This window comes from Podarcis melisellensis (genome assembly GCF_964234715.1).
Source record: "Podarcis melisellensis genome assembly, chromosome: 3".
NCBI classification, from domain to species: Eukaryota; Metazoa; Chordata; class Lepidosauria; order Squamata; family Lacertidae; genus Podarcis; species Podarcis melisellensis.
Window position 1 is genome coordinate 108,360,797 of NC_138530.1, and position 27,926 is coordinate 108,388,722.

Consider the following 27,926-nt stretch of genomic DNA (forward strand, 5'->3'; position numbering starts at 1 on the left):
ATTATCCAGCCATCATCAGTGGTGGTTTGACAGTGGTTCTCAAAGCCTGATGGGGCCTCAAGGCCACTGATGCCTTTTGGGCAAGAGAAGACGAATGAATTCCAAAAGAAGTTGCGGGCAAGATGCAGGATTGCCTTGTCTGGAGTCCAGTTCCCTGGCACTTAAGGTTTGAGCCCCACCTGCACTGCAAGGGGCTGGCCCTTGCGGTCCCGTCTAACTCTACAATTCCATGGTTCCTTCTTCTTGCTTGCCTCGTTTTGGCACTGAGCCACTGGTATGGAATGATGCCCGGTGGTGTGGTTGGTCCTCCACAGTAGAAGAGGACAGTTTCCCTGACGTTGTGTGCTAGGCCAGGGGGTAACCTGTGAAACATGGCCCAGGACCAGTCCAGAATCCAAAAGTTCCGCTAGGAGATAGTCCAACAGGACACGAGGCAGGAAACCAGGCAAGGACAGGTACAGGATCTCAGGCAGGATCTGGCATTCAGCAATGTTGCTCCCGCAACCTGGGGCAGGGTCTGACAGCCTTTTATCTTTGTCGGGGTAACGGCCAGTCCTGATCCCCTGGCGACTCACCTCCCTGTTTCGCCCAAAGGTGAGCACTCCTCCTGTGAGTACTCAGGTCTCTCCTTCTCTCAGACCTTAATGTCTGCAGCTCGGGAGACGTCGGTGGGTTACTAGACCCAGGGGCTACCTCAGCCTCCCCTGACCCAACCAGTAATGGGGCAGCTGTAAGTGATGGCCCAGTTGAAGGCAACAAGGTAATTCTTGCATCTGGAGCCAGGGCAGGCTCAGGCCCCTGACTCGGCCCAGCTGGTGTTTGCTGCAGGGGAACCTGTGCAGACTGGAACTCTTCAGGGTCAGGCCTCAGACTTGGTTCAGATGATGCCTGAGGCAAAGGATCTGGGGCAGACTGAGACTCCTTTGGCTCCGAGCCCGAGTCCCAGGCCATCACACCTTGCCACCAAGGGACAGAACGAAGCATGGTGCCACATTCTTGGTGCCCCATCAGAGCGCTGGTCAATAAGAGCATGCTGACCCTTTCCCCAGCAACTGAAAGTCAGGAAGGGTCCCACTTTAATGGGCACCCACAGCAACCAGCATAATTGACCTCAGGTCTAAACGCCCCCCCCCCCCAGCTCCACCACTCAGACAACTGATGCCTTGGAGAGGCGATTGAAAGTAATAAAACATAGAAGCTAAGATTGGCAGTGGTTGTAGCCTTAATACTACAGGGTCCCTCAAACCTTCTCTTCATCAGAAGGCAGTCCAAATCTGGGCACTCCTCTCCAAATTGGGATGTTACAAGCTGTGGTTGAGCAGTTGCAGGTTCAACACAGCCTGCTCTGCTCTTTCTCATTCCTGCTTTGCAGAGATGGTTGGCCTAGGTGGCCTTTGGGAGTCTTTTCAAGCTCTCCAATTCTTTGATTCTATAAGATCAATTCTGCCCTTCGAAGGAAGTCAAACTCAACCTGCCTGTTCTCTTCCCACTTGATGAGAATCAGCTTGTCCTAGTCAACTGTTTATATTAAGCAACATACACTTGTATTTAGGAAATAGCAGCTAGGGAGCTTGATATAATGTTTGTTGTTTTTTTAATGAACTTCTGACAACGAGGTAGACCATGATTTAAAACCAGCCCAACTTGGAGGTGTGGTGAGGAACATGGCCTAAGCAAAATAATTCAATTGCATTTATTTAATTAGCAATCCTTGGCATTTCATCCCCTATTATCTCAAAACGTGGACGAGTAGTGGCAGCATATTTTCAGGGCTCTCTCTGGTGCTGCAGCCTCACTTCATTCTGCAGGCAAACATAGAGATGCCATTTCCCTTTGCCACAAATGGCAGGCAGCCCTGGCGCCAACTCTATAGGGCCGAGGTGTCTTCCATCCCCTTAATAACTGCAGGGAGGGGGCCAGGCCCCCTCAATGTTGAGGAAGCGTGTGACCTCCTCCCGATGATGTGACATCATATCAATGACATCACACACATGCAGTGCACTCTGGGCCCCCTCAATCATGGGCACAAGTCAGCACCTCTGATAGGTTTTGGAAAGGGGGGGCTTTTAGACACTGTCAGACTCCCTCCCTAAGCCAGAAGCTTCCCCTGACTTTGGGAAGGAGGCACGAGGCTATAATACTTTAATACTCCAGGAACATTTAGTGGACCAGCCTAGTCAGTTGGCAGCACGCCACTAAAATCTATGGCTTAAATACCAGGTATCCCTTAACACAGAGATACATAAAGTGATGCCATGTAACCACAGAACTGAACTTAATTGAAAAGGATACCCTGGAGCACCTTCTCTCATGAAACCACCAGGCCCTTCCCTTTGCACATATTGCGGGCCCCTTTTTATGTCAAGTCCTTATTGATTTTGCAAATTTATATTCTACCTCGTCGCATAACTTTGAAGTGGCTTCCAATAACTCACAGTGAAATGTAATACTCTTAAGCAGCAACCCTTAGGAAAACCAAACAGACCATCAACCCATTTTTTTAAACCCATCGTAAAAGCTACTGTAAAACAGTCAACAGTACAATTGCGGCCACAGGGCTTCTGTGTGTTGGCCTTCACCCATTCGACCCCTGGAGAAGTGATGTAAGACAGACAGCTACACTTGTCCTAGATGTTTTGCTAAGGAGCTCCAATGCTATAGATCATGTCAACTGACTGTTTCATATAAATGTTAAATAGTACTGGAGAGAACACAGATCCCTATGGCACACATCACAGCAAGGATAAAGCTGACACAGGCATTCCACAGGTGCATCCATCCCAACAGAAATGAACTAACTGAAATTGAAATACTGTATTGTCACTTGTACAACTTGTATACAGTGAGATTACACAAGCACTCCCCACTCAGCTCTCTTAGTCTTAATTCCCCTCGTTTACTAACCCATACCCACCAAGCCCAAAACTCAGTTGCCCTGTTGTTATCTTTTCATTCAGTAGCCTAACAACCCATGGATAGAAGCTGTTCTTTACCCTGTTGGTGTGACTAATCATGCTTCTGTATCTTCTGCCTGAGGGCAGGAGTTCAAGAAAGTGCTGGCCAGGGTGTGAATCATCCCTGAGAATTTTCCTCACTCTCCTGAGGCAACGTTCTTCTGCTATTTCATCCAGCAGATTCACAGGACAGCCCATAATATCTTGTGCTGTATTCACCACCCTCTGTAGGCACTTCCTATCAGATGATGTCAAACCAGCGTACCACACCGTGATGCAGTATGAAAGGACACTTTCTATTGTTGACTGGTAGAAGGAGATCATCAAATGTTGATTGACATCATTCTTCCGCAATACTCTGAGGAGATGGAGTCTTTGTTGGGCTTTCTTAACCACCTGGGTTGTATTGATTTTCCAAGTAAGGTCTTCACTGAGATAAAATCCTAGGAATTTAAAGGAAGAGACTCTCTCCACACAGCCCTCCCGGATATACAGTGGGGCTAGTTCTCCTCTCTTCCTCCTAAATTCCATCTCCTTTGTCTTGCTGATATTAAGGTTGTTCCCTAGGCACCATAATGAAGGGTTGGATCCAGGGCTGCAGTCAAAAGAGTAAAATGGGGCCACCATTATCCCATCAAGCTATACCATTCTCAAGGCTGACCACATTATTCTGCCACCCGAAGCAGAAGACTGCACAAGCACCTCTCTCCAGGAGTAAAAATGCAGCAATGTTTAATTAACTAATAAGTTGCTAGGTGTGTGTTGTTGTTTCTTTATGACACTCAAAATCAGCAGCCCGAGGCTAGCTGTCGCAATTTGTCTAATGGTAGAGCTGCCCTAGGTTAGACCCTTAACTACAAATACAGTTTCTAGCTGAAAATTCGGTTTGAGTCTAGCCAAAAATTAGGTTTGAAATTGGGTCTGGCTGCAACTTGATCGTTGCCTTTTAAAAAGCAGCAACAAGCTTAACCCAGGTCTAAGCAAATTAGACAAAAGAAGATCCAGCCCCTTCCATTCTTTCTTCACAAGAGTCAAAATAGCACATTATGACTCTCCAAGCCCAAACCTGCTAAAAGGTCTATCTTCAGTATTAAGAGTACCGTATTTTTCGCTCTATAACATGCACCTGACCATAACACGCACATCGTTTTTAGAGGAGGAAAACAAGGGAAAAAACATTCTGAATGAAACAGTGGATGTATCATTTTTGTGCTTCATGCTGTGGCCACAGACATGTGATCTGATGGTGAATTTGGGGTGACCAAATGCAAAAATCCTGAGAATTCCTGTGGATCCATGCTTTGTAACCACGTTTTTGCACCATTGCAGCCCCAGGCAACAGTGGGTGCGTGATTTCTCTGGTGCAGGCTGTAGCCATGGACATGCTATGTGATCTGATGGTGAATTTGGGGTGACCCAATGCAAAGATCCTGAGAATCCCTGTGGATCTATGCTTTGTAACCACATTTTAAGTGGGGAGCGAAGGAAAAACAAAGAAAGGACATGAGAGGGGTGTGCAGAGAAGCAGCTGGCTAAGAATGCAGGAGAGGGATTTAACGGGAGGGAGGAAAGAAAGGCAAAAATTTCCCCCCACCCAAGCCAGACATATCTCTCTCTCTCTCTCTCTCTCTCTCTCTCTCTCTCTCTCTCTCCCCCCTCTCTCCCCCCCCCTCTCTCTCCCTCCCGCCCCTCTCTCTCTCTCTCCCTCCCCCCTCCCTCTCCCCCAGCAGCACCGGAGCACAGAGAGGAATTAGAAGGAACGACACTCTGCTTTCCCCTCTGCTTGCCTGGAGGGGAGGGGCTTTCCCTGCTCTTTGTTCCGTTTCAGCAAACACAGCAACGAAACAGAGGAGGGTGGGCAGTAAGACCCTGAGGCAGAATGCAGGAAAGCAGCCGCTTCCTCTTTTCAGGTTTCCCTTCTCCATGAAGCGCGATTTGATTTTTGCCTGATTTTTCGGCTCCAGGGACCACACATTCGCTCAATAACACGCACAGACATTTCCCCTTCCTTTTTAGGAGAAAAAATCTGTGTGTTATAGAGGGGAAAATACGGTAACTGCCAGATTCGTCCACAGTGTACAATCTGCTGACCAAACTTTACTTTGTGTGGGACAACTGAGTTGGTAGAACATGAGACTCTTAATCTCAGGGTTCTGGGTTGGTGCCTCATTCTGGCTTAAAAGATTCCTGCATTGCAAGGGACTGGACTAGATGAATCTCGTGGTCCCTTACAACTACAATTCTATGACACACTTATGGCCCAAAGACTGATAGTTTGCATTTTTTTAGTGCAGAAAGTATTGATCTGATGTGTAGAGATCTTTCCTATTCTAATTAATTCAAGAAGGTTCTGGAAGCTTCTCTATGTGAAATAAACAAGCAGAAGGTTCATGATGTTTGGGCTATTCCTTCAGAGAAGCTGAGTACAGCTGGTTTAAACTGGTTCTCTTATCTCTTCTGTCAAGGTCATGCTGACTATAAAAGTAGGGCCAGAAGGAGCCTGGGTTTCACTCTCTTTCTTTCTTTCTTTCTTTCTTTCTTTCTTTCTTTCTTTCTTTCCCTCCTGATGTGGTGTTCTTTACATAGTATGCTTAGTGCTAAGGTTTACACTTATTGCAAATTAATGTAATTTTAAGTTAAGTCTGCTGCAACTGGATTTCTTATGGACAGTGCCAATCCTGAATGCATTGGATTGTGACCACGATGCTCATTTGCCTTCAGTAGCAGTAAAGCTCTGCTGGATGATATACAATTGCTGCTGGTCTATTTTTCGGGAACCCTGCAATGTGTTTTAAGTTTTTACTCTGCTAACTATACGTCGGAGTTCTGCGGATCATATTGAGTAGAATTCCATGGCAATAAAAGACCCTAAAATTATCCTGATCTCACTTTGAAATTACAAGATGAGACCTTTGGAAGCAGAGATGGAAATGATATGAAGCAAATTTCCACCACCAACATAAATCAGTCCAAATAAAGCATATAAACCTGCTATTGCAGCTTGATCACTGAGATTATCTACAGTACCATCACTGGTAGTTCTCCAAATTGGCAAGACTCCTTTGACATCAACATGAAGCTGAGCCTTTAGTGTCATCGGCCCAATTCTTTGGAAGGCTCTTCCAACAGAGATTCAGCCTTCTGTTTTAACCTTTAAGAAGTTCCTGAAAACATTTTAATGCTCCTAGGCATTAAAGGTAAAGGTAAAGGGACCCCTGACCGTTAGGTCCAGTAGCGGACGACTCTGGGGTTGCGACACTCATCTTGCTTTACTGGCCGAGGGAGCCGGCGTACAGCTTCCGGGTCATGTGGCCAGCATGACTAAGCCGCTTCTAGCAAATCAGAGCAGCACATGGAAACGCCTTTTACCTTCCCGCCAGAGCGGTACCTAATTATCTACTTTGCACTTTGCACCTTGCACTTTGACATGCTTTCGAACTGCTAGGTTGGCAGGAGCAGGGACCAAGCAACGGGAGCTCACCCCGTCGTGGGGATTTGAACCACTGACCTTCTGATCGGCAAGCCCTAGGCTCTGTGGTTTAACCCACAGCGCCACCCGCGTCCCTAATATATAGCCTAATACTAATAGTTAAGTGGTGGTCTGTGATTTTTCCATTTTTATGTGGCTTTTATCGCATAAATATAACTGTTTTGATTTTTTTATTTTAAAAAATTAAATTGTGGAATACAAGTATTTTTTATAAAGAAATAGCGGAAGGGGGAACACAAGCCCAAGCCTCCCTAGGCTCCCGGAACAGATTAAGTTTGAGAACCAAGGTAACACTGTACAGTGGTACCTCAGGTTAAGAACTTAATCCATTCCGGAGGTCCGTTCTTAACCTGAAACTGTTCTTAACCTGAGGTACCACTTTAGCTAATGGGGCCTCCCGCTGCTGCCGTGCCTCCAGAGCATGATTTCTGTTCTCATCCTGAAGCAAAGTTCTTAACCCGAGGTACTATTTCTGGGTTAGCGGAGTCTGTAACCTGAAGCGTCTGTAACCTGAACATCTGTAACCCAAGGTACCACTGTATGTCTTTATGAATTAGACTTATTTTTTTTCTTCTAAACTCACTTACTACAAGGGCAGCACTGTCCCCAACCCCCAGGGGTACTCAGGGGTACGCAAAAATGGCACCTTTTTTTCTAGAAGAATAGCACTGGTTATGAGTGTGCTACTTGCTGCAACAACTTCATGGTGAGTTCCGGCACCCTTTTTCCTATCACTGCACAAAGGTACATTTTTGTCTATTTTTGTCTGCCTGACATTATTTTAAAAACGATAGAAGCCTGAATTACGCATACAGCCAATTTGCTGGGCAGCTGGGTCATGTAGTTCAATTAAGGGAGCTGCTGTTGCTTAATTACTGCTTGCTTGGCAGCTCTCTGTTACCAGTGACATTACCAGTGATGTAAAACCATACATTGCTTTAAAATCCCCAATACAGTAGTACCTCTGGTTACATACCTAATTCGTTCCAGAGGTCCGTTCTTATCCTGAAACTGTTCTTAACCTGAAGCACCATTTTAGCTAATGGGGCTTTCTGCTGCCACCATGCCGCCGCCGCACGATTTCTGTTCTCATCCTGAAGCAAAGTTCTTAACCCGAGGTACTATTTCTGGGTTAGCGGAGTCTGTAACCTGAAGCATATGTAACCCAAGGTACCACTGTATACAGTCAAACCTTGGCTCCCGAATGGCTTAGAACAAAACAGCTCCTGAACACCACAAACCTGGAAGTCAGTGTTCTGGTTTGCGAACATTTTTCAGAAGCTGAACGTCTGACACAGTTTCTGCTTGAGTACAGGAAGCTCCTGCAGCCAATCAGAAGCCGGCCTTGGTTTTTGAATGGTTGCGGGAGTCGAACGGACTCCCGGAATGGATTAAGTTTCTGTGCTGGTCCAGGGCGGAGGTTACCGTGGGGCGAGGTCCAGGACCTGAGTTGAGGGTCGGCAGACAGTCCTCCACGGGCGAAGCGGGGTCCACAGCAAGAAGCCGGGCAAGGACAGGAACTCTGGGGGAACAGGACTGGATGCTGGCCAAAACAGCTCTTCGACGACATTGCTCCCACAACCTGGGACCGGACTGACTGGCCTTTATCTTCTCTGAGGCCAGGGGCGATCCCAGCCCCCAGGAGACCCGCCTCTCCTGGCCTTAAGGTGAGCACTCCTCCTGGGAGAAACCAGTTCCCTTCGCCTCTCTGCCCTGAGCCTCTGCAGTTCAGGAGAGGCTGAAGGGTTACTGGGCCCAGGGGGAGACTCACCTGTAGGCACTGAGTCCTCAACCACCTCTGGAGCCAGAGTGGATTCACCTGGTGCCTGCTCCTGAGGATCCGGCACAGGTGTAGGCGCTTCAGAATCAAGGCCCTGCCCCAGCTCAGCCGGCCCTGGAGGCGGGGACTCCTGTGCAGGCTGGGATTCCTCCGGTTCAGCCTCTGAACCGGATTCCCAGGCCATCACAGTTTGAGAACCAAGGTACCACTCTAACGGAAGGACCTGCATGATTCTCTTTGTTTCCTTAGATCTAGAGGTGAGACTTCTGCAGTGTGGATTTTCTATTCAGGGTGTTAAAAAAAAATCAGTTTATATGCAAAAGGGTCATTAGTATGCAGAGCACTAACCGCTTGTTTTATGAGATAGCTTGCTTGGGGAAGTCTCCTCGCTGGAGAAGAAGGGAAGATTAACCATCCAGAGGATAAAGATGTAGTATATTTAGAGGGGGTTCCAGGGAGGGAGGAAGCAAAGGCAAAGAAGGAGGGGGAGAAACAGGAATTAGGCTGTGGGCAAACTTCACCACGGTGACTTAGGCACAGCTTGAGAGGAAGGAAAAGGCAGCAATCTGAGGTTCAGCCACCCCAGTGGCAAATCAAGGGGAGGGGTTTAACTGACGAAGAGAGGCTAATTGCCCACCTGATAATAAAGGGATTAATAGGGAAGTAAGACTGCTTAAATAAATAGATCTCAGAAGGGCTCTGAGGATGGGAAGAGCTCTAAATGCATCAGAGTGAAGAGCTCACCAGGCAGGGAAGCCCTGGTTACATAGTGGGACCACTGAGCCCCTTGGGCTTGCCGATCAGAAAGTTGGCAGTTCGAATCCCTGCTCTGTCCCAGCTCCTGCCAACATTCAACGTTCAAAAGCACGCCAGTGCAAGTAGATAAATAGGTATCACTGCAGCGGGAAAGTAAACGACGTTTGTGTGCACCCTGGCACTCGTCACAGTGCCTTGTTGCTCCAGAAGCAGTTTAGTCCTGCTGGCCACATGACCCAGAAAGCTGTCTGTGGACAAATGCCGGCTCCCTCAGCCTGAAAAGCGAGATGAGCACCACACCCCATAATTGCCTTTGACTGGACTTAACCGTCCAGGGGTCCTTTACCTTTACATAGTGGGAAGGGATTAGCTCTCATACTGCTCTTATTGTTAATTTGATTAAATAGGTTTATTTAACCGGAAGACTGCTATGTGTGCACTGCATCCTGCAACACTGAGATCCATTTTAATGCCACTCAGGCTATAAATAGAGCTAACAAGACAATAAAACACACACACACAACAGGGCGAGGGGTACAATTCACTGGAGAGCAAAAGTTTTTCACAAGACATTGCACACTTTTGGCTCAGCCCCAATTACATCTACAGTTGCACTGAAGGAAAGTGCTTGCAAAACCTGACCGAGAAGAATATTTTAAAAAAAGCAGAAGAGTGAGCGAATTCATAACCAGATTAAGGAAGAATCACGGCGATGGGCATTCCTGCTGGCCAACTGGCATTGCAAACACATCAGACGGCATTGCAACAGACACAGAGAAAGTCCTGCCAGAGGGCTTTGCTTGATAATGCCACATCTTGGCAGCACCCAGTTGGAGGCACCGGCGGGCTGGGGGGGGTGGGGAGGCCCACTGCAAAAGCTTTTATTGCAGGAGACTGTGGCACTGAACTCCTGATTGCTGCTCCTCTCCACACAGAAGGCCCAACAGATGTTTCCCGGCAGTTTGCTTCCCAAATCAGATCCTCTGTTCCAAACCCAGCCTTTTTTGAGACACTTTCACTGCTTCCTCCTCAAGTTTTACTAGCCTGCTCTTTTGTTTTTAAAACAGCTTTTGATATTTGTTTGATTTTAGGACCCTCGTACCTATGGGACCGCCTCTCCTGGTATGTCCCACGGAGGACCTGACGGTCTTCAAATAAAAACATACTGGAGATCCCAGACCACAGGGAGGTTAGGCTGGCCTCAACCAGAGCCAGGGCTTTTTCAGCCGTGGCCCTGATCTGGTGGAACGCTCTGTCACAAGAGACTAGGGCCCTGCAGGACTAGACATCTTTCCGCAGGGCCTGCAGGACAGAGCTGTTCCACCAGGCCTTTGGCCAAGGCACAGCCTGACCCCCTCTGTCAGGGAACTGCCATCAGCTCAGTGGCAAGAGGTGGAAAGGCAGCAGGATTACAGAGAGCCCCCAAAGATTGTGGGAAGCAGCACTTCCTCAGCGGAGGAAGGAGGTCCCGTCTCTAGTGGGGAAGAGCTGGAGGGCTCAGAGGATGCAACAAAGAGCCAAAACACAGTACCTGAGCAAAGCGTGTTTGATTGTATGTTTATTTACTTGTATGTGTTGGGATACTGCCAGGGAGACATAGGCCATCACTGCCTGCACGCCGACTCCGGACGTCCATTGACCTCCCGTAGACACGCAGTATCAGCAATTAGCGACATGAGCTCCAGAAAATAGCCTTCCACATTCCAGAACTGATGCACGCTCTATCAGCAGATAATGCACAGCGAAAGTTGCACTCAGGAGAGTATCATTTAGAATGTTTATTCAGCGTTGGTCAGAACAAAGAACAAACATGACTGCCTGCTAGCGTGTTCAGGCACAGAGAGAACGAAAGCAACAGAAAACATAAACATCCTGTGAACAGGAAATACGCAGACTCTGTGACTCACAAAGCCTGCTCCCTTTTAAGGTGGAACGGAAATATCCTAACAGTATGTACGTCTGTTTTTCATAAATGTGTTTATTTTAAATTAATAAAGATATATTTAAAAAAGAAATACACTGGAAAAATAAAAATGAAAAACTCCTAGCAGAGTGCTTGGTTTATAAGAAAGAACGCAACTATTTTATAATATGATCATCCAGAAATTATAAAACAATGCAACTAGCTAAGAACAAAAATTGCTCCCAAAATATACTACTAAACAAGCCTCTTGCATATGTACCTTAAGCATGTATACGAACACAAGTTGTGATTTTGCTTTTGCCGGGTCATCACATTTATATTAGATGTGAACCGAGAAAAACAAACTCTCATCTCCTCGTTGACACAAAGAAGCCATTCTCTTTTCAGATCTGTCAGAGTTGAAAATCCCTGTTTGTAACAATATGTCGGGGAGAACTGTAGAAGACTAGACCAGTGTTTCCCAACCTTGTGCCTCCAGATGTTTTTGGACTACAATTCCCATCATCCCTTGCCACTGGTCTTGCTAGTCAGGGATGATGGGTGTTGTAGTTCAAAAACAGCTGGAGGCACAAGGTTGGGAAACACTGGACTAGACAATGCTCTCAAAGAGAGGCGTGTTTGTGGTTGCATATCCCCTCCTGAAAAAAAATATTTTTGATACAATGCAATATGATATGATACTACACTGATATGTTTAAATGTTTCTTTGATTGTCCCTGAATCTTCCTGCCACATTTGCCATCCTCTCCTCCCACCCCCTTTGAGAACCACTGGCTTCAGAATGGCAACTTAAACTGATGGAATATGTGCAGCTTGCAGACCTAACATATAGAAAAAGAGAACAAGAAGAACATACATTTAAAGAAGATGGAGAAATGTTTATTGATTATATGGAGGGAAACTTGTGTATATTTGAAACGTGGGCAGCATTAAGATAAATTCAACAGTCTAAATAAGTTTTGATTTATGTAATAATGGACTTCTGAATTTACCTTCCTGCCGCAGTGGTACCTCTTTATTTACTTGCACCGGCGAGTTTATATAAAATATGCAGGGATTTATGTTATACAAAATGAACCATGGAAAGAGAAGAAGGGAAGTCATTGATATTTTAAGGTTGTTTAAATGAATATTCTAAAATGCAAAATGGAAAAGTTAATAAAAATGATGGAAAAAAAGAGAACCACTGGCTTAAACCACTGGTGTGTTCTGCCAGTGCATGCTACTTTCCTGCTTTTCTGCAATCTGCCAGTTTCCCCCTCAACACTAAGACCCCTTAAGCTGGCATCTTGTCATACCAGGGAGTGGTGATCAAATGACAGGCTTTGCCCCCTCCTTACCGCAAACATTTTTTTTTGATGTCTATCATGAAGGCATGATTTCCACCACCACCCCTGCCAGGGCCTGAATATCTCCTTAGATAGGCAATCCCTATCATCCACCAATGCCTTTTAGGACATGCAGTGAGTGTCCACAGACTCCTGCTGGCTACCAGCAAGAGAATTCTTCCTGTGGGATGTAATCCATTGGTACAGTCAAATCAACATTCCTTGTTTCCCTAGAGCGGGCACAGGCAGGGGGATGTTACTCCAGTCAGTGTAACTTCCTGTTCCCCTGGTCTGGAGCATCCTCCCCCTGCATGTGAGCTGGGAGATGGGCGTAGGTAAAGGACCCCTGGATGGTTAAGTCCAATCAAAGGCAACTATGGGGTTGCGGCGCACTTTCAGGTCGAGGGAGCTGGCGTTTGTCCACAGGCAGCTTTCCAGGTCATGTGGCCAGCATGACTAAACTGCTTCTGGTGCAACAGAACACTGTGACGGAAACCAGAGTGCATGCAAACGCTGTTTACCTTCCCGCTGCAGCGGTACCTCTTTATCTACTTGCACTGGTATGCTTTCGAACTGCTAGGTTGGCAGGAGCTGGTACAGCAACGGGAGCTCACCCCGTCACGGGGATTCAAACCGCCGACCTTCTGATCAGCAAGCCCAAGAGGCTCAGTGGTTTAGACCACAGTGCCACCAGTGTACCTAGATGGGGGTGGCTCTGGTTGACTCCATAAAAGAGCCGAGTCCTGCAGCCATTTTCTCCGTCTTGATTTCCTTGCTTCACTTGCTCACTTGTCTTGCTGTTATTTTGCTGCCATGCTGCTCTCCTGCAGCCATTTTGTCATCTTAATGTAATTTTGCTGTCTGCTGACTCTCAGCCAGCAGCACATGAGTTTAGTCTCTGTTTGAGATGAGCTCACTCTTTATGTAACTACTATGTAAAGCCTGCCTTTCAGGGATCAAATTGGGAACTGAAATGTGAGTCAACTTTTTGTTACTTTAGTCAGAAAGACTTTTGTGTCTTTATTCTTTTAAGAGGGATTAAAGGGGACATCAGGAAATAATCTTAACTAAGAGATTCAAAGAAATCTGCAGACTAGCTTCCAGCTATATTGGTGTGAGTGAAGGAAGCATAATACTTATCCAAAATATCCTTTCCTACTGTCCTTAACATTCCTACATTTCCATGCTGGACATGTTTCATTTCTAATGAAAGGGAGTTACTGAAGAGTCAGCTGTCACCATTTAAGAATGAGAAAACAAGAGAGAGAGAGAGATTTTAGGAGAGCTGTAGTCACTCCCAAAACTAAATTTAAATAATATTATTTTTTTAAAAACCCTAAAAGTAAAGTAAAATTAAAAAGTTACCTTCTGCAAACCCTTGTCCACACATACACAACCTAGGATCTACTGAGCCAAACACCAGCTTCCCAGGTGTTTGGGCAGTATCAGGTATGTGATAAAACTTATAGGTATATCTAATTATTGCTGGGCCACCTTCCATTGCCGATGGGCTGGTTTGTTGGCTTGACGAGCACCAAATCACACAGGCCTGATTGACAGAAATCAGATGGAATTTGTATAACAGACACAAATTGCCCTTATGTTACAGAAATTGCCAGAAGCATCCTTCAGCAACTAAACTGCTCCGTCATTCTGTAACACAGAATTATTCTGAACCTTATGTAGACACCTCGAGTCTCATTTGGCGACAAGCATGCAAAATCCAGCTACATTCTTTGGACTGATGAATCCTTCCCCCCTGCCATCTCTTCTTTTAAATCCCCAGTACGCAGACTTCGTTCCTGCTAGGCACATCAAATTCAGTAAACATCTAAAATACTAATGAGATGCCGTTCTATTCTGGCATGTTTTATATTTATATACATATAAATGAAAACCTGCTCAAACACACACTTGTCCAAGGTCTGCACATCACATTAAACCATAGCATTAAAACAACAACAACCCAACTATAGTTGAATGTGAATGGGTATCAATTCCTGCTCAAAAAATACCCATGGTGCACCTCCCATTCTCCTGTTGTTGTTATGCCACAAATGAAACAAGCCAGAGCCTGGCTCGCGGTGTCATCTTGGGCTTGTAATATGTTTCACACCAGCCTCTGAGAAAATCGCAAGCAAATAGCCAAGAACAAACCTCGATTACTGTTCATTGTTTGGAGAGAAACAAACCGGGAGCCAGGGTTCAGACAACAGGCCAAGCCAGTCTCTGGTTTGTTTCATCTGCAGCATGATGGCAGTAAGAGTGGAGGAGGAACACTGCAAGAACTTTTAAGCAGCATGCACCGGCTCAGTGAACCATAGATTGTTTCAAACCACAGTTTAGTGTGACATGAGAACCAGGCCACTACCTACAAAACCTTCACTGTCTCAGGCTGTCAAATCCCACTGAGTGGCAAAACCTAATTCTCAACCAGGGTTGAAATGCATGGTAGTGAATTGTGTGTGAAGCACAATCTGTAAGAAGCCAAACTTGAAGAGCTGGGCACACGCACATTTCTTGATTACTTTAAAAATATATATGCAGGTTTAGGGGAACCAATCTGGATCGGGACCAGGGAGGGGGGCTTAAACCTTTTTCCCCCTGCCACAATTCTGATTCAGATTGTGGAACTCAAATTGGAGCTCCCGCTGCAGTGCAAACAACAAGTGCAGGAAGTCTGATCTGGATCAGAAATGCAAAGGGTTCCCTATCTGCCTGCCTGCCTGCCTACACACACACACACACACACACAGGTCCCAATTTTAAGTTGACAAACTGCAGGCACAGGGAGTCAATCTGGGAGGGGAGGCAGAACTGCACATCCACAATTTACTTTTAAAAAGCAGCTGATGCCTCATCCAAAAAGGTAGAAAACTAGCTACAGGAGATTTGGGGGAAGTTGCCCCTGAAGATGCTGCTGAACTACATCTCCCATCAACCCTAGTCAGCACAGACAGTAGTTATGACTGAAGGGAGCTGTAGTCCAACAGCTGGAGAACCAAACGTTCTCCCCTCCCTTTGCTACAGCTGCAAAACATACAGAAATAGGGCAGCTTCGTATTCTGTGTATTCAGAGACAGAGGAGCAAGGAAAGCAGAGAATGTTGGTTTCAACCATTCCTAACAGCCCCCAATTATATTCCAGAAATGTGGGAGATTAAAAGGGCTAAAAAAAATGGATGTACCGTGCCATATTAGAAGCAAAAAAAACTTGCTTTGATGAATTCGAAGAGCCACAAAAATATTCCATTGAGCACATGGATTGATAATATGGACAGACTAGCTACATACGAATGAATTGCATGTCGGCGCAAATTAAGAATGGATAAATATGAAGAAATCTGGAAGGAATATTTAAGTGATAAGACAGACAGTAGTGGGAAGTAGGGGAAGAAGAGGTGGGGAAATCTTGTTAAAAAGGTGTAGTCGTAGGTATTTCAGTACTCAAATCTGAATTGTCACATTGTGTTATTGTGGTTTTTGTTGTGCCTTTTGCAGTTGTTGTTTGTATTGAAAAAATGATTAAATAAATTAAAAATAAAAGAGAGTAGTTACTACAGAAATAGGGCAGCCTTGTATTCTGTGTATTCAGAGACAGCTTGGTTTCAACCGTTCCTAACAGCCCCCAATTAAACCTCTGAGAAAGAAGCCCATTTTTATTTCCACTTCCATGTACCAGATCCTACCATTTCTCAGTACACTGCAAGTTTTCAGTTAGATTACATGAGAGGATACCTACCTTTTCAATCAAGTTAACATCTTAGAAGTGCTCGCTGTGAAGAACAGCTCTTTTGTCTATGAAAAAGAAAAGGAAAAAAACAAGAAGCGGTGAAAAATGTGGCGTGGCGAAGTTCACAGCACTCTAAATTAAATTGCATTTCCACAATTGATATTTACGGCGCTGTTCAAAACACACAACTTGGGCATCTCCCCATTAATGACATCAAGTGATAGCCAAGGGCACAATCCAAGGTTTAATCGCTGATTGCAACAGGAGTTAAGCATGCACTTAAACCTAATAAAATAAATGAGACAAGGGCAGGCTGGTGTCCCAAGATTTTAGGGCGTCCTTAAAACGTAATTTGATCTGAAGTCCGCCAACATTTCACATTGCTCCATGCAGGTCTAACAGCCTGAAAAGAGATGTTGAGAGTGTGCATGTTCAGTCCTTTGCTATAACAATAGCAGGGGATGGGGAGAAAGCAGGACCAGCATTTTAGTCCACAAGGAAGGGATTGTGTGGCGAGTTCCCGCCCCCACCAGGATAAATAAAGACACAAGACACCGTAATGTAAGGTTAATTGGGCGAATTAGGCCACAACTTTATTGAATTCAGGAATGAGAGGCATTGGCATAGGCATTGGTCCTAACGACTATCCGGCTCCAGCCCATTTGCTGGAGACACGGGGAAGGGTTAACCTTATATCGGGGGAGACTCCCGCGAGGCACGTCGACTAGGAGCTCCCCCGGGTCACCGCTCTGGGGCGTGCCTTTGGCCCACACCTCCATAGGCTTCGGACAGGGCCACGCCCCCGGGGTCCTTTAACGGACCACCCTTCGCTCGCTGGGGGGAGGTGATGGCGTTCCTCCCCCCCCCCACATCATCTTAACCCCTTCTTACCAATGCCTACCGCCAATGCCGAGAAGTTGTGACGAGTTGCTACGAGGTAGGCGAAAAACCAAAAGGCCCGAAATTGCCGATTGGGAAAAATTCCTACCATGCCCCAAGCGGCGACAGACCAAAGTCCGTAGCAATGTCAAAGGACTGTCTAAGCCTAACCTGCTTAAAGGGAGGGAGGGTGGGAAAACGTGGGGGCGAGCTGGCGAAAAGAGGGCGAGCCCCCTCCGTGCTGGCCCTAAATAGGTCAAGCCACGCCCCCCAGCCAACCAGCTGATTGGCTGGCTGGGGGGGCAGGCCCGACGGGGATTCCCCTGCTCTCGCGGGGGCTGGAGCCAGCCCCCGCTCACGTGGGGTGGGCGTGAAGCCCGCAACCCCACCTCCTGGGGCAGGCCCGGAAGTGGCTTTAACATTTTCCCCAACACGGCAGTCCCACTGAAAATCCTCAGTCGCTATCGCCACCCCTGAAATTGTAATTTTTTCCCCGGGATGCCTCTGCAGGAAGCAATGGGAACTTTCCTCCTAGGACTAGCTGTAGATTGGGTGAGTGCAGTGTGGAGAAAGCGTCCCTTTGCATCACAGTCCAGGTCTTGCTTGCTTTTTCAGTGGGGAGGCGCAAACACATGACCGCTACAGACACATTAACCTGCCTCCACACATATGACGTCACCTTCCGCTTCAGCTCCAAGCTGATGTTTGTGAGCCTTTTACCTGTCCATTTCTCTGCCCAGCTCCTCACATCTCAATTCTGTTTGTTTTGACCGCAAACTCCCATGCAACTTGCTAGTATTCAGCACCATAAGATAAGCATCTGGGCTGCGGCCTGGGAGATTAGGGTTCAAACCCACACCCAGCGATGAAACTCACTGAAGGACCTAGGGCCAGTCACAGTCTCTCAGACTAACCTGCCTCACTGGGCTGTTGTGAGAATAAAATGGGCAGGATGGCGAATTGTGTTACGTGCCTTAAGCTCCTTGGGGGAAAGGCAGAATGTACAGTAGTAGCTCAGGTTACATACGCTTCAGGTTACATATGCTTCAGGTTACATACTCCGCTAACCCAGAAATAGTGCTTCAGGTTAAGAACTTTGCTTCAGTGGTACCTTGGGCTAAGTACTTAATTCGTTCCAGAGGTCCGTACTTAACCTGAAACTGTTCTTAACCTGAAGCACCACTTTACCTAATGGGGCCTCCTGCTGCTGCTGCGCCACCGGAGCACGATTTCTGTTCTCATCCTGAAGCAAAGTTCTTAACCTGAAGCACTATTTCTGGGTTAGCGGAGTCTGTAACCTGAAGCATATGTAACCTGAGGTACCACTGTAAATGTAAAAATAAAATAAAAAGCACATGAATTCAAACTGTAGCCCCGTTTCATTTTCACGGAGGGTTCCAAAGCCAGCTTCATCCAAGTTAGGTACTCCCAAACTTAGTTGAGTAGCACATGCCCAAAGCAATAATTGGAGTGCATCCTTCACTGTCCAAAATAATAATACTGTAATAGCACAGAAAGCTGGGGCTGAGTCAAATTACATCCTGGAGCTTTGCAGCCCCCTTTCAGAGGCTGCCAAGCAGGATGAACAGGCTCCTTTCAGAGATGCAACAAGAATACCCATCTCCTTCTGTCCCTGTGCTGCACTGCAGCCTTGCAGCACAGGGCTGGAAGCAAGACAAGTGCACTTTGCCTGAGAGCAGCGCTCTCTCTCCTGTGCTGAAGTCTTGCAGCATGACACTGAAAGAGAGCAAGCATCAGCCTGTTGCCTTGGCAACAGGGAGATGTGAGCTTTAAGCACCCTTCCACAGCTCCTCGCCCAGAGCCTGAAGCATCTCCAAGCCAAGATAAAATGGCACGGAGGTCCACGGCAGTGCATTGCTGTTGTTGTGCACAACCACAGAAGAGGCAAAATGAAATTGCAGGATGGTGGGCCACATTTCACACTCCACGATTCCCCCCCCCCTTTCCCCACTATCATGTGTGGCAAATGCTTCAGCTCCACCTTCCACAAAATCAGCACAAAATAGCTAGCAGTGAAGCAGAAGGGCAGAACGAGCTCACGGGCTCAGCATGTAGAAGGTCCCAGGTTCTCTTTTGTCATTTATATAATTTGTATTAATTATTCTGTTTTACAATTTAAAATACTCATTTAAAAATCCTTAAAATATCAATGACTTCCCTTCTTCTCTTTCCATGGTTCATTTTACAGTACCATAGTAAAGGTAAAGGGACCCCTGACCATTAGGTCCAGTCATGGCCGACTCTGGGGTTGCAGCGCTCATCTCGCTTTATTGGCCGAGGGAGCCGGCGTACAGCTTCCGGGTCATGTGGCCAGCATGACTAAGCCGCTTCTGGTGAACCAGAGCAGCACATGGAAACGTCGTTTACCTTCCCACCGGAGTGGTACCTCTTAATCTACTTGTACTTTGATGTGCTTTTGAACTGCTAGGTTGGCATGAGCAGGGACTGAGCAACGGGAGCTCACCCCGTTGCTGGGATTCGAACCGCCGACCTTCTGATTGGCAAGTCCTAGGTTCTGTGGTTTAACCCACAGTGCCACCTGCGTCCCAGTACAATACCATAAATCCCTGCATATTTTACAAAAACTAAACCATTCAGTATTCCTTTGCTACAACCATCAAAACTTATTTACACTGTTGAATTCATTTTAATGCTGCCAACGTTTTCAAGTGTACATAATTTCCCCCCATGGTCTCAAGGTTCAATACCCAGCTCAATCTTCAGACAGGGCTGAGAGTGTCCCCTATATTATACCCCAGAAAGCCACTACCTTTCAGTCAAGACAATAATGAGTTAAATGGGCCCATGGTCTAACATGGCATAATGCAGCCTCCTGTGTCACTGTGGGCCAGTACAGCCATCCCCAACCCGGTGCCCTCCAAATAGTGTTAGGCTCTTGACTACTATGGCTATACGTGCTGGAGCTGATGGGAAATGGAGCCCCAACAACATCTAGAGGGCACCATGTTGAGGAAGACTAGGATAAAGAAACACCAAATCCCATGGAGAGGATTGTCAAGAGGTTCATATCTCCCACAACAATGAATCATAATATATATATATATATATATATATATATATATGCTTTCGTAGATTTTCACGAAATAATATATTTCATAATATATATATATATATATATATATATGGTTTTGGTGTCCTCGGGTGTCTTCCCGTGTAAAAGTTGGGGTGTCTAGGCGACGTTTCGACGAGGTCTCACTCGTCATCTTCAGGCTGGTGCTTTCGGCTTCTTGTTACTGGAACAGAGCAGGATCTCAGTGTTTGAGTTCCTATAAATACTGTTGAGGGGGTGTGGTGTATAGCCTCCAATGTTCTGGGCAGAGAGGAAGTTCCCAGGCTAGTGTGCCTTTTCTTCTTTTGTTCCTTAATTACTTGAGGGATATCTTGAGTGATTTCTTGGGTGATATCCTGAGTACCACTTAGGTGGGTCATTAGGTGTGGATTAGTTGCTAAAGTCTTTGTGTCAAGAGGTCAAGACACAAAGACTTTAGCAACTAATCCACACCTAATGACCCACCTAAGTGGTACTCAGGATATCACCCAAGAAATCACTCAAGATATCCCTCAAGTAATTAAGGAACAAAAGAAGAAAAGGCACACTAGCCTGGGAACTTCCTCTCTGCCCAGAACATTGGAGGCTATACACCACACCCCCTCAACAGTATTTATAGGAACTCAAACACTGAGATCCTGCTCTGTTCCAGTAACAAGAAGCCGAAAGCACCAGCCTGAAGATGACGAGTGAGACCTCGTCGAAACGTCGCCTAGACACCCCAACTTTTACACGGGAAGACACCCGAGGACACCAAAACCTGCATTCCTGTACCCGTGAAAATCTACGAAAGCATATATATATATATATATATATATATATATATATATATATTATTAGTATTTTTCCAAAAAACAACACAAAATATATCAAAAAATAACAATACACAAAACACAAAATCTAACATTCAAAAAACCAAAAAATCCATATCTTACAAGTTAATAATATAAACACTAAAAAAACAAACATTGACCAATCCTACAGCACCTCCTTTATCTCTCATTGTGTCTTCCTGTTTTCCTTATCATCTCTATCCTAACATCTAAATATAAATCCCTCTTTCTTGTCCTTTCACTTCACAAGGTTATTCCAGACTCAGCCAGATTTCTGTCCTCGAACCTTGACTTTTAAGGTATTCATTTAGGCACTCCCATTCTTTTTTTACTTCACTTTTTGGTTTTTGTCTTATTATGTCTGTCAATTTGGCTAATTCTAAGTATTCTGAAGCGGGGACGCAGGTGGCACTGTGGGTTAAAGCCTCAGTGCCTAGGACTTGCCGATCGAAAGGTCGGCGGTTCGAATCCCTGCGGCGGGGTGCGCTCCCGCTGCTCGGTCCCAGCGCCTGCCAACCTAGCAGTTCGAAAGCACCTCCGGGTGCAAGTAGATAAATAGGGACCGCTTACCAGCGGGAAGGTAAACGGCGTTTCCGTGTGCAGCTCTGGCTCGCCAGAGCAGTGATGTCACGCTGGCCACGTGACCCGGAAGTGTCTTCGGACAGCGCTGGCCCCTGGCCTCTTGAGTGAGATGGGCGCACAACCCCAGAGTCTGTCAAGACTGGCCCGTACGGGCAGGGGTACCTTTACCTTTACCTTTAAGTATTCTGAAAGCTTACATAGCCACTCTCCCCCTAGTGGGTAACTGATTCCCTTTCCAATACTTAGCCACCAGGATTCTTGCTGCAGACGTCGCGTATAAGAAAAAAATAGTTTTGTCTTATGGAATATCATCATTTAAAATTCCTAAAAAGAATGCCTCTGGCCTTTTACTGTATGATATACTTAGTATTTTCTTTATTTCTTCCTGGATCCATGAACAATGAATCATTGTATTGTAGCATGGGAAGAGATGCCGAGGATCATCTAGTCCAGTCCAGGAATCTCAACTACAGCATCCATGGCCATCCAACCTCTGTTTGAAAACCTCCAAGGAAGACTTATACAGTACAAGTCCAAATAAGATAAGTGCTGGAGTTGTAATGAAGTTGAGGGTACATTTTATCATAGGTGGTGGACTTGTACAAGGATAAAAGAGTATTGGGAAATGATATATAATGAATTGGGGGAAAAAAATGTTTAAAAATACCTTTCCAAAAAACCTCAAAACACGAGTCCTTTTCGTTGGGGATAATTCAGATGAAAATTCCCAGATGTCAAAAAAGGTTATTTTTGTATACACCACAGCCCGTGTTTTTCTAGACCAAAAATGGAGAATGAGCGAGGTCCCAACAAAGACGAATGACAACTTAAACTGATAGAATACAGGCAGCTTGCAGATTTAACATATAGAATAAGAGTACAAGAAGAATGTATGTTTAAAGAAGACTGGAAAGTATTTATTGAATATATAGATGAAAATTATATACTTTAAAAAATGCTGGTAGCATTAAGATAAATTCAACAGTGTAAATAAGTTTTGATGGATGTAACTATGGGATACTGAATGGTTTAGCGCATGTAAAATATGCAGAGATGCATGGTGTGCAAAATGAACACGGAAAAAGAAGAAGGGAAGTCATTGATTTAAGTTACAGATAGGTAGCCGTGTTGGTCTGCCATAGTCAAAACAAAAAAAATTCCTTCCAGTAGCACCTTAAAGACCAACTAAGTTAGTTCTTGGTATGAGCTTTCGTGTGCATGCACACTTCTTCAGATACTTCTTCAGAAGTGTGCATGCACACGAAAGCTCATACCAAGAACTAACTTAGTTGGTCTTTAAGGTGCTACTGGAAGGAATTTTTTTTGTCATTGATTTAAGGTTGTTTAAATGAATATTTTGAAATGTAAATTAGAAGGAGCGTCTCCACCCCCATCGTTCTGCCCAGACACTGAGGTCCAGCTCCGAGGGCCTTCTGGCAGGTCCCTCACTGTGAAAAGTGAGCTTACAGGGAACCAGACAGAGGGCCTTCTCAGTAGTGGCGCCCGCCCTGTGGAGCGCTCTCCCACCAGAAGTCAAGGAAATAAACTATCTGACTTTTAGAAGACATCTGAAGGCAACCCTGTTTAGGGAAGTTTTTAATGTTTGAAGTTTTATTGTGTTTATAATATCCTGTTGGAAGCTGTCCAGAGTGGCTGGGGAGGCCCGGCCAGATGGGTGGGGTATAAATAATAAATTGTTGTTGTTGCTGCTGTTGCTGTTGTTATTATAAATGTATTTACGTCCCTATTTTCATTAGAAAAATGTTGGAGGGTGTGATGTCCTTATAGACCAAAACAGTTTGGTTGACTGCCACCAGCAATCTTCCCCTCACAACCATTTCTGATTCTATAATGCAGTTGTTTTCACAGCGTGGACACATTTTTTAATGCATTGTTATCATTTGTAAAGGAAAAGGAGAGAGAGAGGGTAAGCACAGTCACCAAAGCACATCGTCTCCATGGTTTGGCAGCAACAGAACACCAGGACTGGCTCCTCTTGTCAAGTTTCTATGACAAAGCACGATTATGCAATTGACAAATGATAATAGTTCCCATGTGCAGTTCAATATTCACTTAATTTAAGGCTCTGCAGAGAGAACAGGCAAATCACAAACATGGCCAGAGGGATATACAGATTTGGGGGGAATGTGAGTGAAAGTGAAATGACTTCTCTTATCATCTAGTTAATGAAGTCTGACAGTGACCAGGTCCTTGCAAACACAGCCATGAAACATAACTGAATTATGTCCCTGGCTGCAGGAAGACTCCTGCCCCCATTACTTATGGAGGGAGATGCAGCAGGCAAGGGGGCAGACATCCCTGCCACACAGTTTGCCTATTCTAGCTGGCATGACCTGGCGGGAGTTGCCTGTTTTGTACATCCTCGGTACTTATATTTATACACAGCACCATAACAGTGTGAAAGGGAAGAAGCCAAAAGATGACAGTCTGCAAATAAGACTGTAAAATAAGATTGCTTTAAAAACAACAACAACAACTGCAAACGATTTAGAAATCACCTTCAATGGTTGAGAGCCAACCCTGCATAGAACTGAATTTCAGGCAAATAAAAATGGCATTTTCAAACAGATATTTGAGGTTTTCCAGCCTTGCTGTCTGTGAGCAGACACAGCTTCCATAAACACACTGCTAGAAGCAAATAAACCATAAACACGCTGCAAAAGGAGAGAAAATTACAGCCACCATCTATGAACAACATGTTTCTAAAGTACACTCAACAGAGATAGGTGGAGTTATTTCACAACATTCGAGCTGAAACACACTTATTTTTCCCTGGAATGGTGCACTTTTCATTACCAAAGATCAAATGGAGCTTCCGCCAAATGTTTTGGTCCTTCGTAGACAAGGATCATACACCACCCATTATAACCACAACTATCATAAGATGTCCCACAAGTCAGATCTTATCTTTCCACTAAAGCAAACTTCACCAATCATTAAACTAAAATAAACCACATGACAATTGCCGGTTTTTAGATTGTCACATTTTCTACAACCCAGTTCCCACCTGCTCCCAGTCACTGCATGACTCCAGCTATATTCTGCTTAGAGGTTATCAACATTTGGGATTTCATCCTTCACAAGGGGTCAAGCAGGAAAAACAGGTGTGTAAATTGTTTGCAAAATCTTCTGCTGCCATATATTGCCCAGGGTGTATGGAATCGGCGCTTTTGCCCAACACAGCTGCTTCCCCGCTGAACCTCTAAATGGACTTTTTGCAGTAAATTGTGCAAGAAGATCAAACCTATCCATTCTTAAGGAAATCAGCCCTGAGTGCTCACTGGAAGGACAGATCCTGAAGCTCAGGCTCCAATACTTTGGCCACCTCATGAGAAGAGAAGACTCCCTGGAAAAGACCCTGATGTTGGGAAAGATTCAGGGCACAAGGAGAAGGGGACAACAGAGGATGAGATGGTTGGACAGTGTTCTCGAAGCTACCAGCATGAGTTTGACCAAACTGCAGGAGGCAGTGGAAGACAGGAGTGCCTGGCATGCTCTGGTCCATGGGGTCACAAAGAATCGGACACTAAACGACTAAACAACAACAAATTGCCAGGAGAATGTACCTGAAAGTAGGGATATTGTCTAATCTCCCTCCAATCAAATCTGAATGAATGCCCATTGAACAGCCAACCTCTCTACAAGATTTGTGCAATGACGACATTACAATCTCAGGCAGGAAGAGATATAGATGTCTACAGGCTGTATGAAACACTTCCTTTCCTCTCTGGTCAACAACTAAGATGCTTCCTTCATTTGCACCATCAGGCTTCTAAATCTCATCCGACAAGCTTGCAGCTTTTGCAAGCACTTTAGGAAGAGGTGCCCAGTATCACATCAGCAGCAGCCGAGACCTGTGTGGTACGTGAAGGAGATGGAAATGGCACCTCGGGTTTCAATTCTTTCCCATTCCTCCATCCTTTCCAAACAGCTCCAGACAATTAGTGTAAATAAAGATAACAATAATTAAAACTTGCTGGTCTTCGGGGGAAAGAGATGAGGGAACAAGCTTCCTTCCATTTCCTGTTGCATTCCAACTAATTGTTAATTACTTTCTTAAATACTTTTGTGGGCACAAAGTAATGTATTTTTCATCTTACATTTATTTTCTAGTCCACAGCTCTTCAAGGATATTGAAGAGTTATTTGTGCTCCTATGAGGAGGAGGAGGAGGAGGGGCGGGTGGGTGTGTTTTGAATGGTTTGTCTTTTTATAAAAAACAAAACAACAACCCCTAAGCCTCACGCTGTGTCTTTCTCGGCCGCATTTTCCCATACACTTACTTCAAGGTTATAAAAACTTTCATTTCTATCTGCCAAGTTCATGGGAGTAAAGCATGAGATACCGTCTCAAAGAGGCCGCCTATCTTGCTTTGGTTATTAATTTGTTTCAACGTTTGGGGCAAAAAAAGTGTATCGGCTGCTGAGAGAAGCCAGAATTAATCCCACACCTGAAGGACTGGATAAAAAAAAATCCATTTTTTAAAAAATTTTAAAACCATTAAGGATGGCACAATTGCATTAAATAATTTTCTTAAACTGACATCTGTATGCAACACAAACCTATTTTAATCTATGAAAGGGTTGGGGAAACATTCCAGGCAGGATTCCATGGCTCAGCCCTTATTGGTCTGTTTTGTGGTGTCATTCCTAGTTCATCCCCCCAAAGCAACAACAACAACACCACAGAGTTTATGTTCCCCCCCTTGATTTTTTAAAATTTTTATTTCTGTAGTTCAGCAAATTTAGGAGTTCTCCTAAGACTGTGAAAGGGAGAAAGGGGCATTCCAAACTCTCAAAGGAAATACAGTACAAGCACCTATTTAATTTGTTCTTTTTAAAAAAGAAATCAAAGGCTTAATCACAGTTAAGCTTTCCAAGTGCCCAAGATGAACAGGTTCATAGTAGCAATGTGTTGGCGAAAAGAAAACTTAACACATTGTTGCTTTGTTCTTTATTGCTGCACTAAAAAGAAGTTTCAGGAAGTGGATTAAAATTTAAACGTTGTTCAAACAATCACAACAATGCTTCATTTATAAAACCCTGTCATGGTTGCTATGGGTGAAAGACATATTATTTACACACATACACAGAGAAAAGTACAAAAATATATTAAGGGTGGGTGGGATTTTCCAGCTGTCTGTCAAATGCTTCTGCAAGCAAACTGGATTAGGGACAATCATCCGATGGCCTTCCTATTTGTCTGGCAAGCAAACCGGCTGCACACTCACTAAAGAAAGAGCTACAGATTGCTGTGTAAACCTGACTGGCTTGAACTAGAGGATTTTTACTGTGGTTTAAACCACAGAGCCTAGGACTTGCCGGTCAGAAGGTTGGCGGTTCGAAACCCCGTGACGGGGTGAGCTCCTGTTGCTCAGTCCCTGCTCCTGCCAACCTAACAGTTCGAAAGCACGTCAAAGTGCAGGTAGATAAACAGGTACCACTCTGGCGGGAAGGTAAACGGTGTTTCCGTGTGCTACTCTGGTTCACCAGAAGCGGCTTAGTCATGCTGGCCACATGACCCAAAAGCTGTATGCTAGCTCCCTTGGCCAATAAAGCGAGATGAGCACCGCAACCCCAGAGTCAGCCACGACTGGACCTAATGGTCAGGGATCCCTTTACCTTTACTTTACCTCGGGTTAAGAACTTACCGTAATTGTTCCGGAGGTCTGTTCTTAACCTGAAACTGCTCTTAACCTGAAGCACCACTTTAGCCTCCCACTGCCACCCTGCCACCACTGCACGATTTCTGTTCTCATCCTGAAGCAAAGTTCTTAACCCAAGGTACTATTTCTGGGTTAGTGGAGTCTGTAACCTGAAGCATCTGTAACCTGAGGTACCCCTGTACTCCCATCAGCCTTAATTTATTCCTAAGACGCTACCCAGGAAACATTTGCATTTTTTTATCTCTACAGCCACCAATAAACTGAATGAAAACATCATAACTAATTGTAGCCATGTGTTTCATATAAGATAGACTCCAGTTGGTAAAATATGTTAATCCCCAGGGAATGGGGCCTACCATAATGAATTCTTTAGGGTACTGGATTCTCAGGAGACGGGGAAATGTGTGTTGTGAAGGGAGGAGAGAGGCTAGCGTTTGTACTTCCTTGGGGAAAGAAGTAATTTCTCTTCTCGTTCATTTCTGTGAATTAATCTGTTTGAAAGATACTAGCAAACCCCTCAAGAGCCCCGTGGAATAAATGCGGAAAAGACACAACCAGTAGTGGAATGCTATTGAATTATTTTGCAGCAACAATAACAAAAATGACTTATTTGGGATCATTTAAAAAAACATATGCTTGCTGTCTACATTATCTAATAAGAGACGCCAAAAGTAGACCGGGGTGGGATGGGGGCAGGGAGTCTAAAGACTGGGGGTTAAAGAAAAAGGCTGTGTTGTCCAGACCAAAGGGGGAAGAGAAGCACTATAAAGAATTTAAAAATGGGGAGAGGGGGCTCCATTGCTCACTGTTTCAAGACTTTTATCTTAGCTCTACGCTTTTTGGAGTGAACGGAACCTTTTTCGAGAGCGTTCAACAGAGATAATGGACAAAC

At 45.1% G+C, this 27,926-nt stretch overlaps 1 protein-coding gene across 6 annotated transcripts in view; it reads right to left on the reverse strand.

Annotated features, from left to right (window-relative positions):
* The window catches only part of PLCB4 (phospholipase C beta 4), a 246,337-nt gene that overhangs the window by 171,750 nt on the left and 46,661 nt on the right, over window positions 1-27,926 (reverse strand). For all 6 annotated transcript variants that reach the window (XM_081905997.1, XM_081905989.1, XM_081905994.1 and 3 more), the window contains exon 2: window positions 15,974-16,029. The gene's annotated coding sequence lies outside the window, so the exon portion shown is untranslated. The remainder of the gene's footprint in view (window positions 1-15,973; window positions 16,030-27,926) is intronic.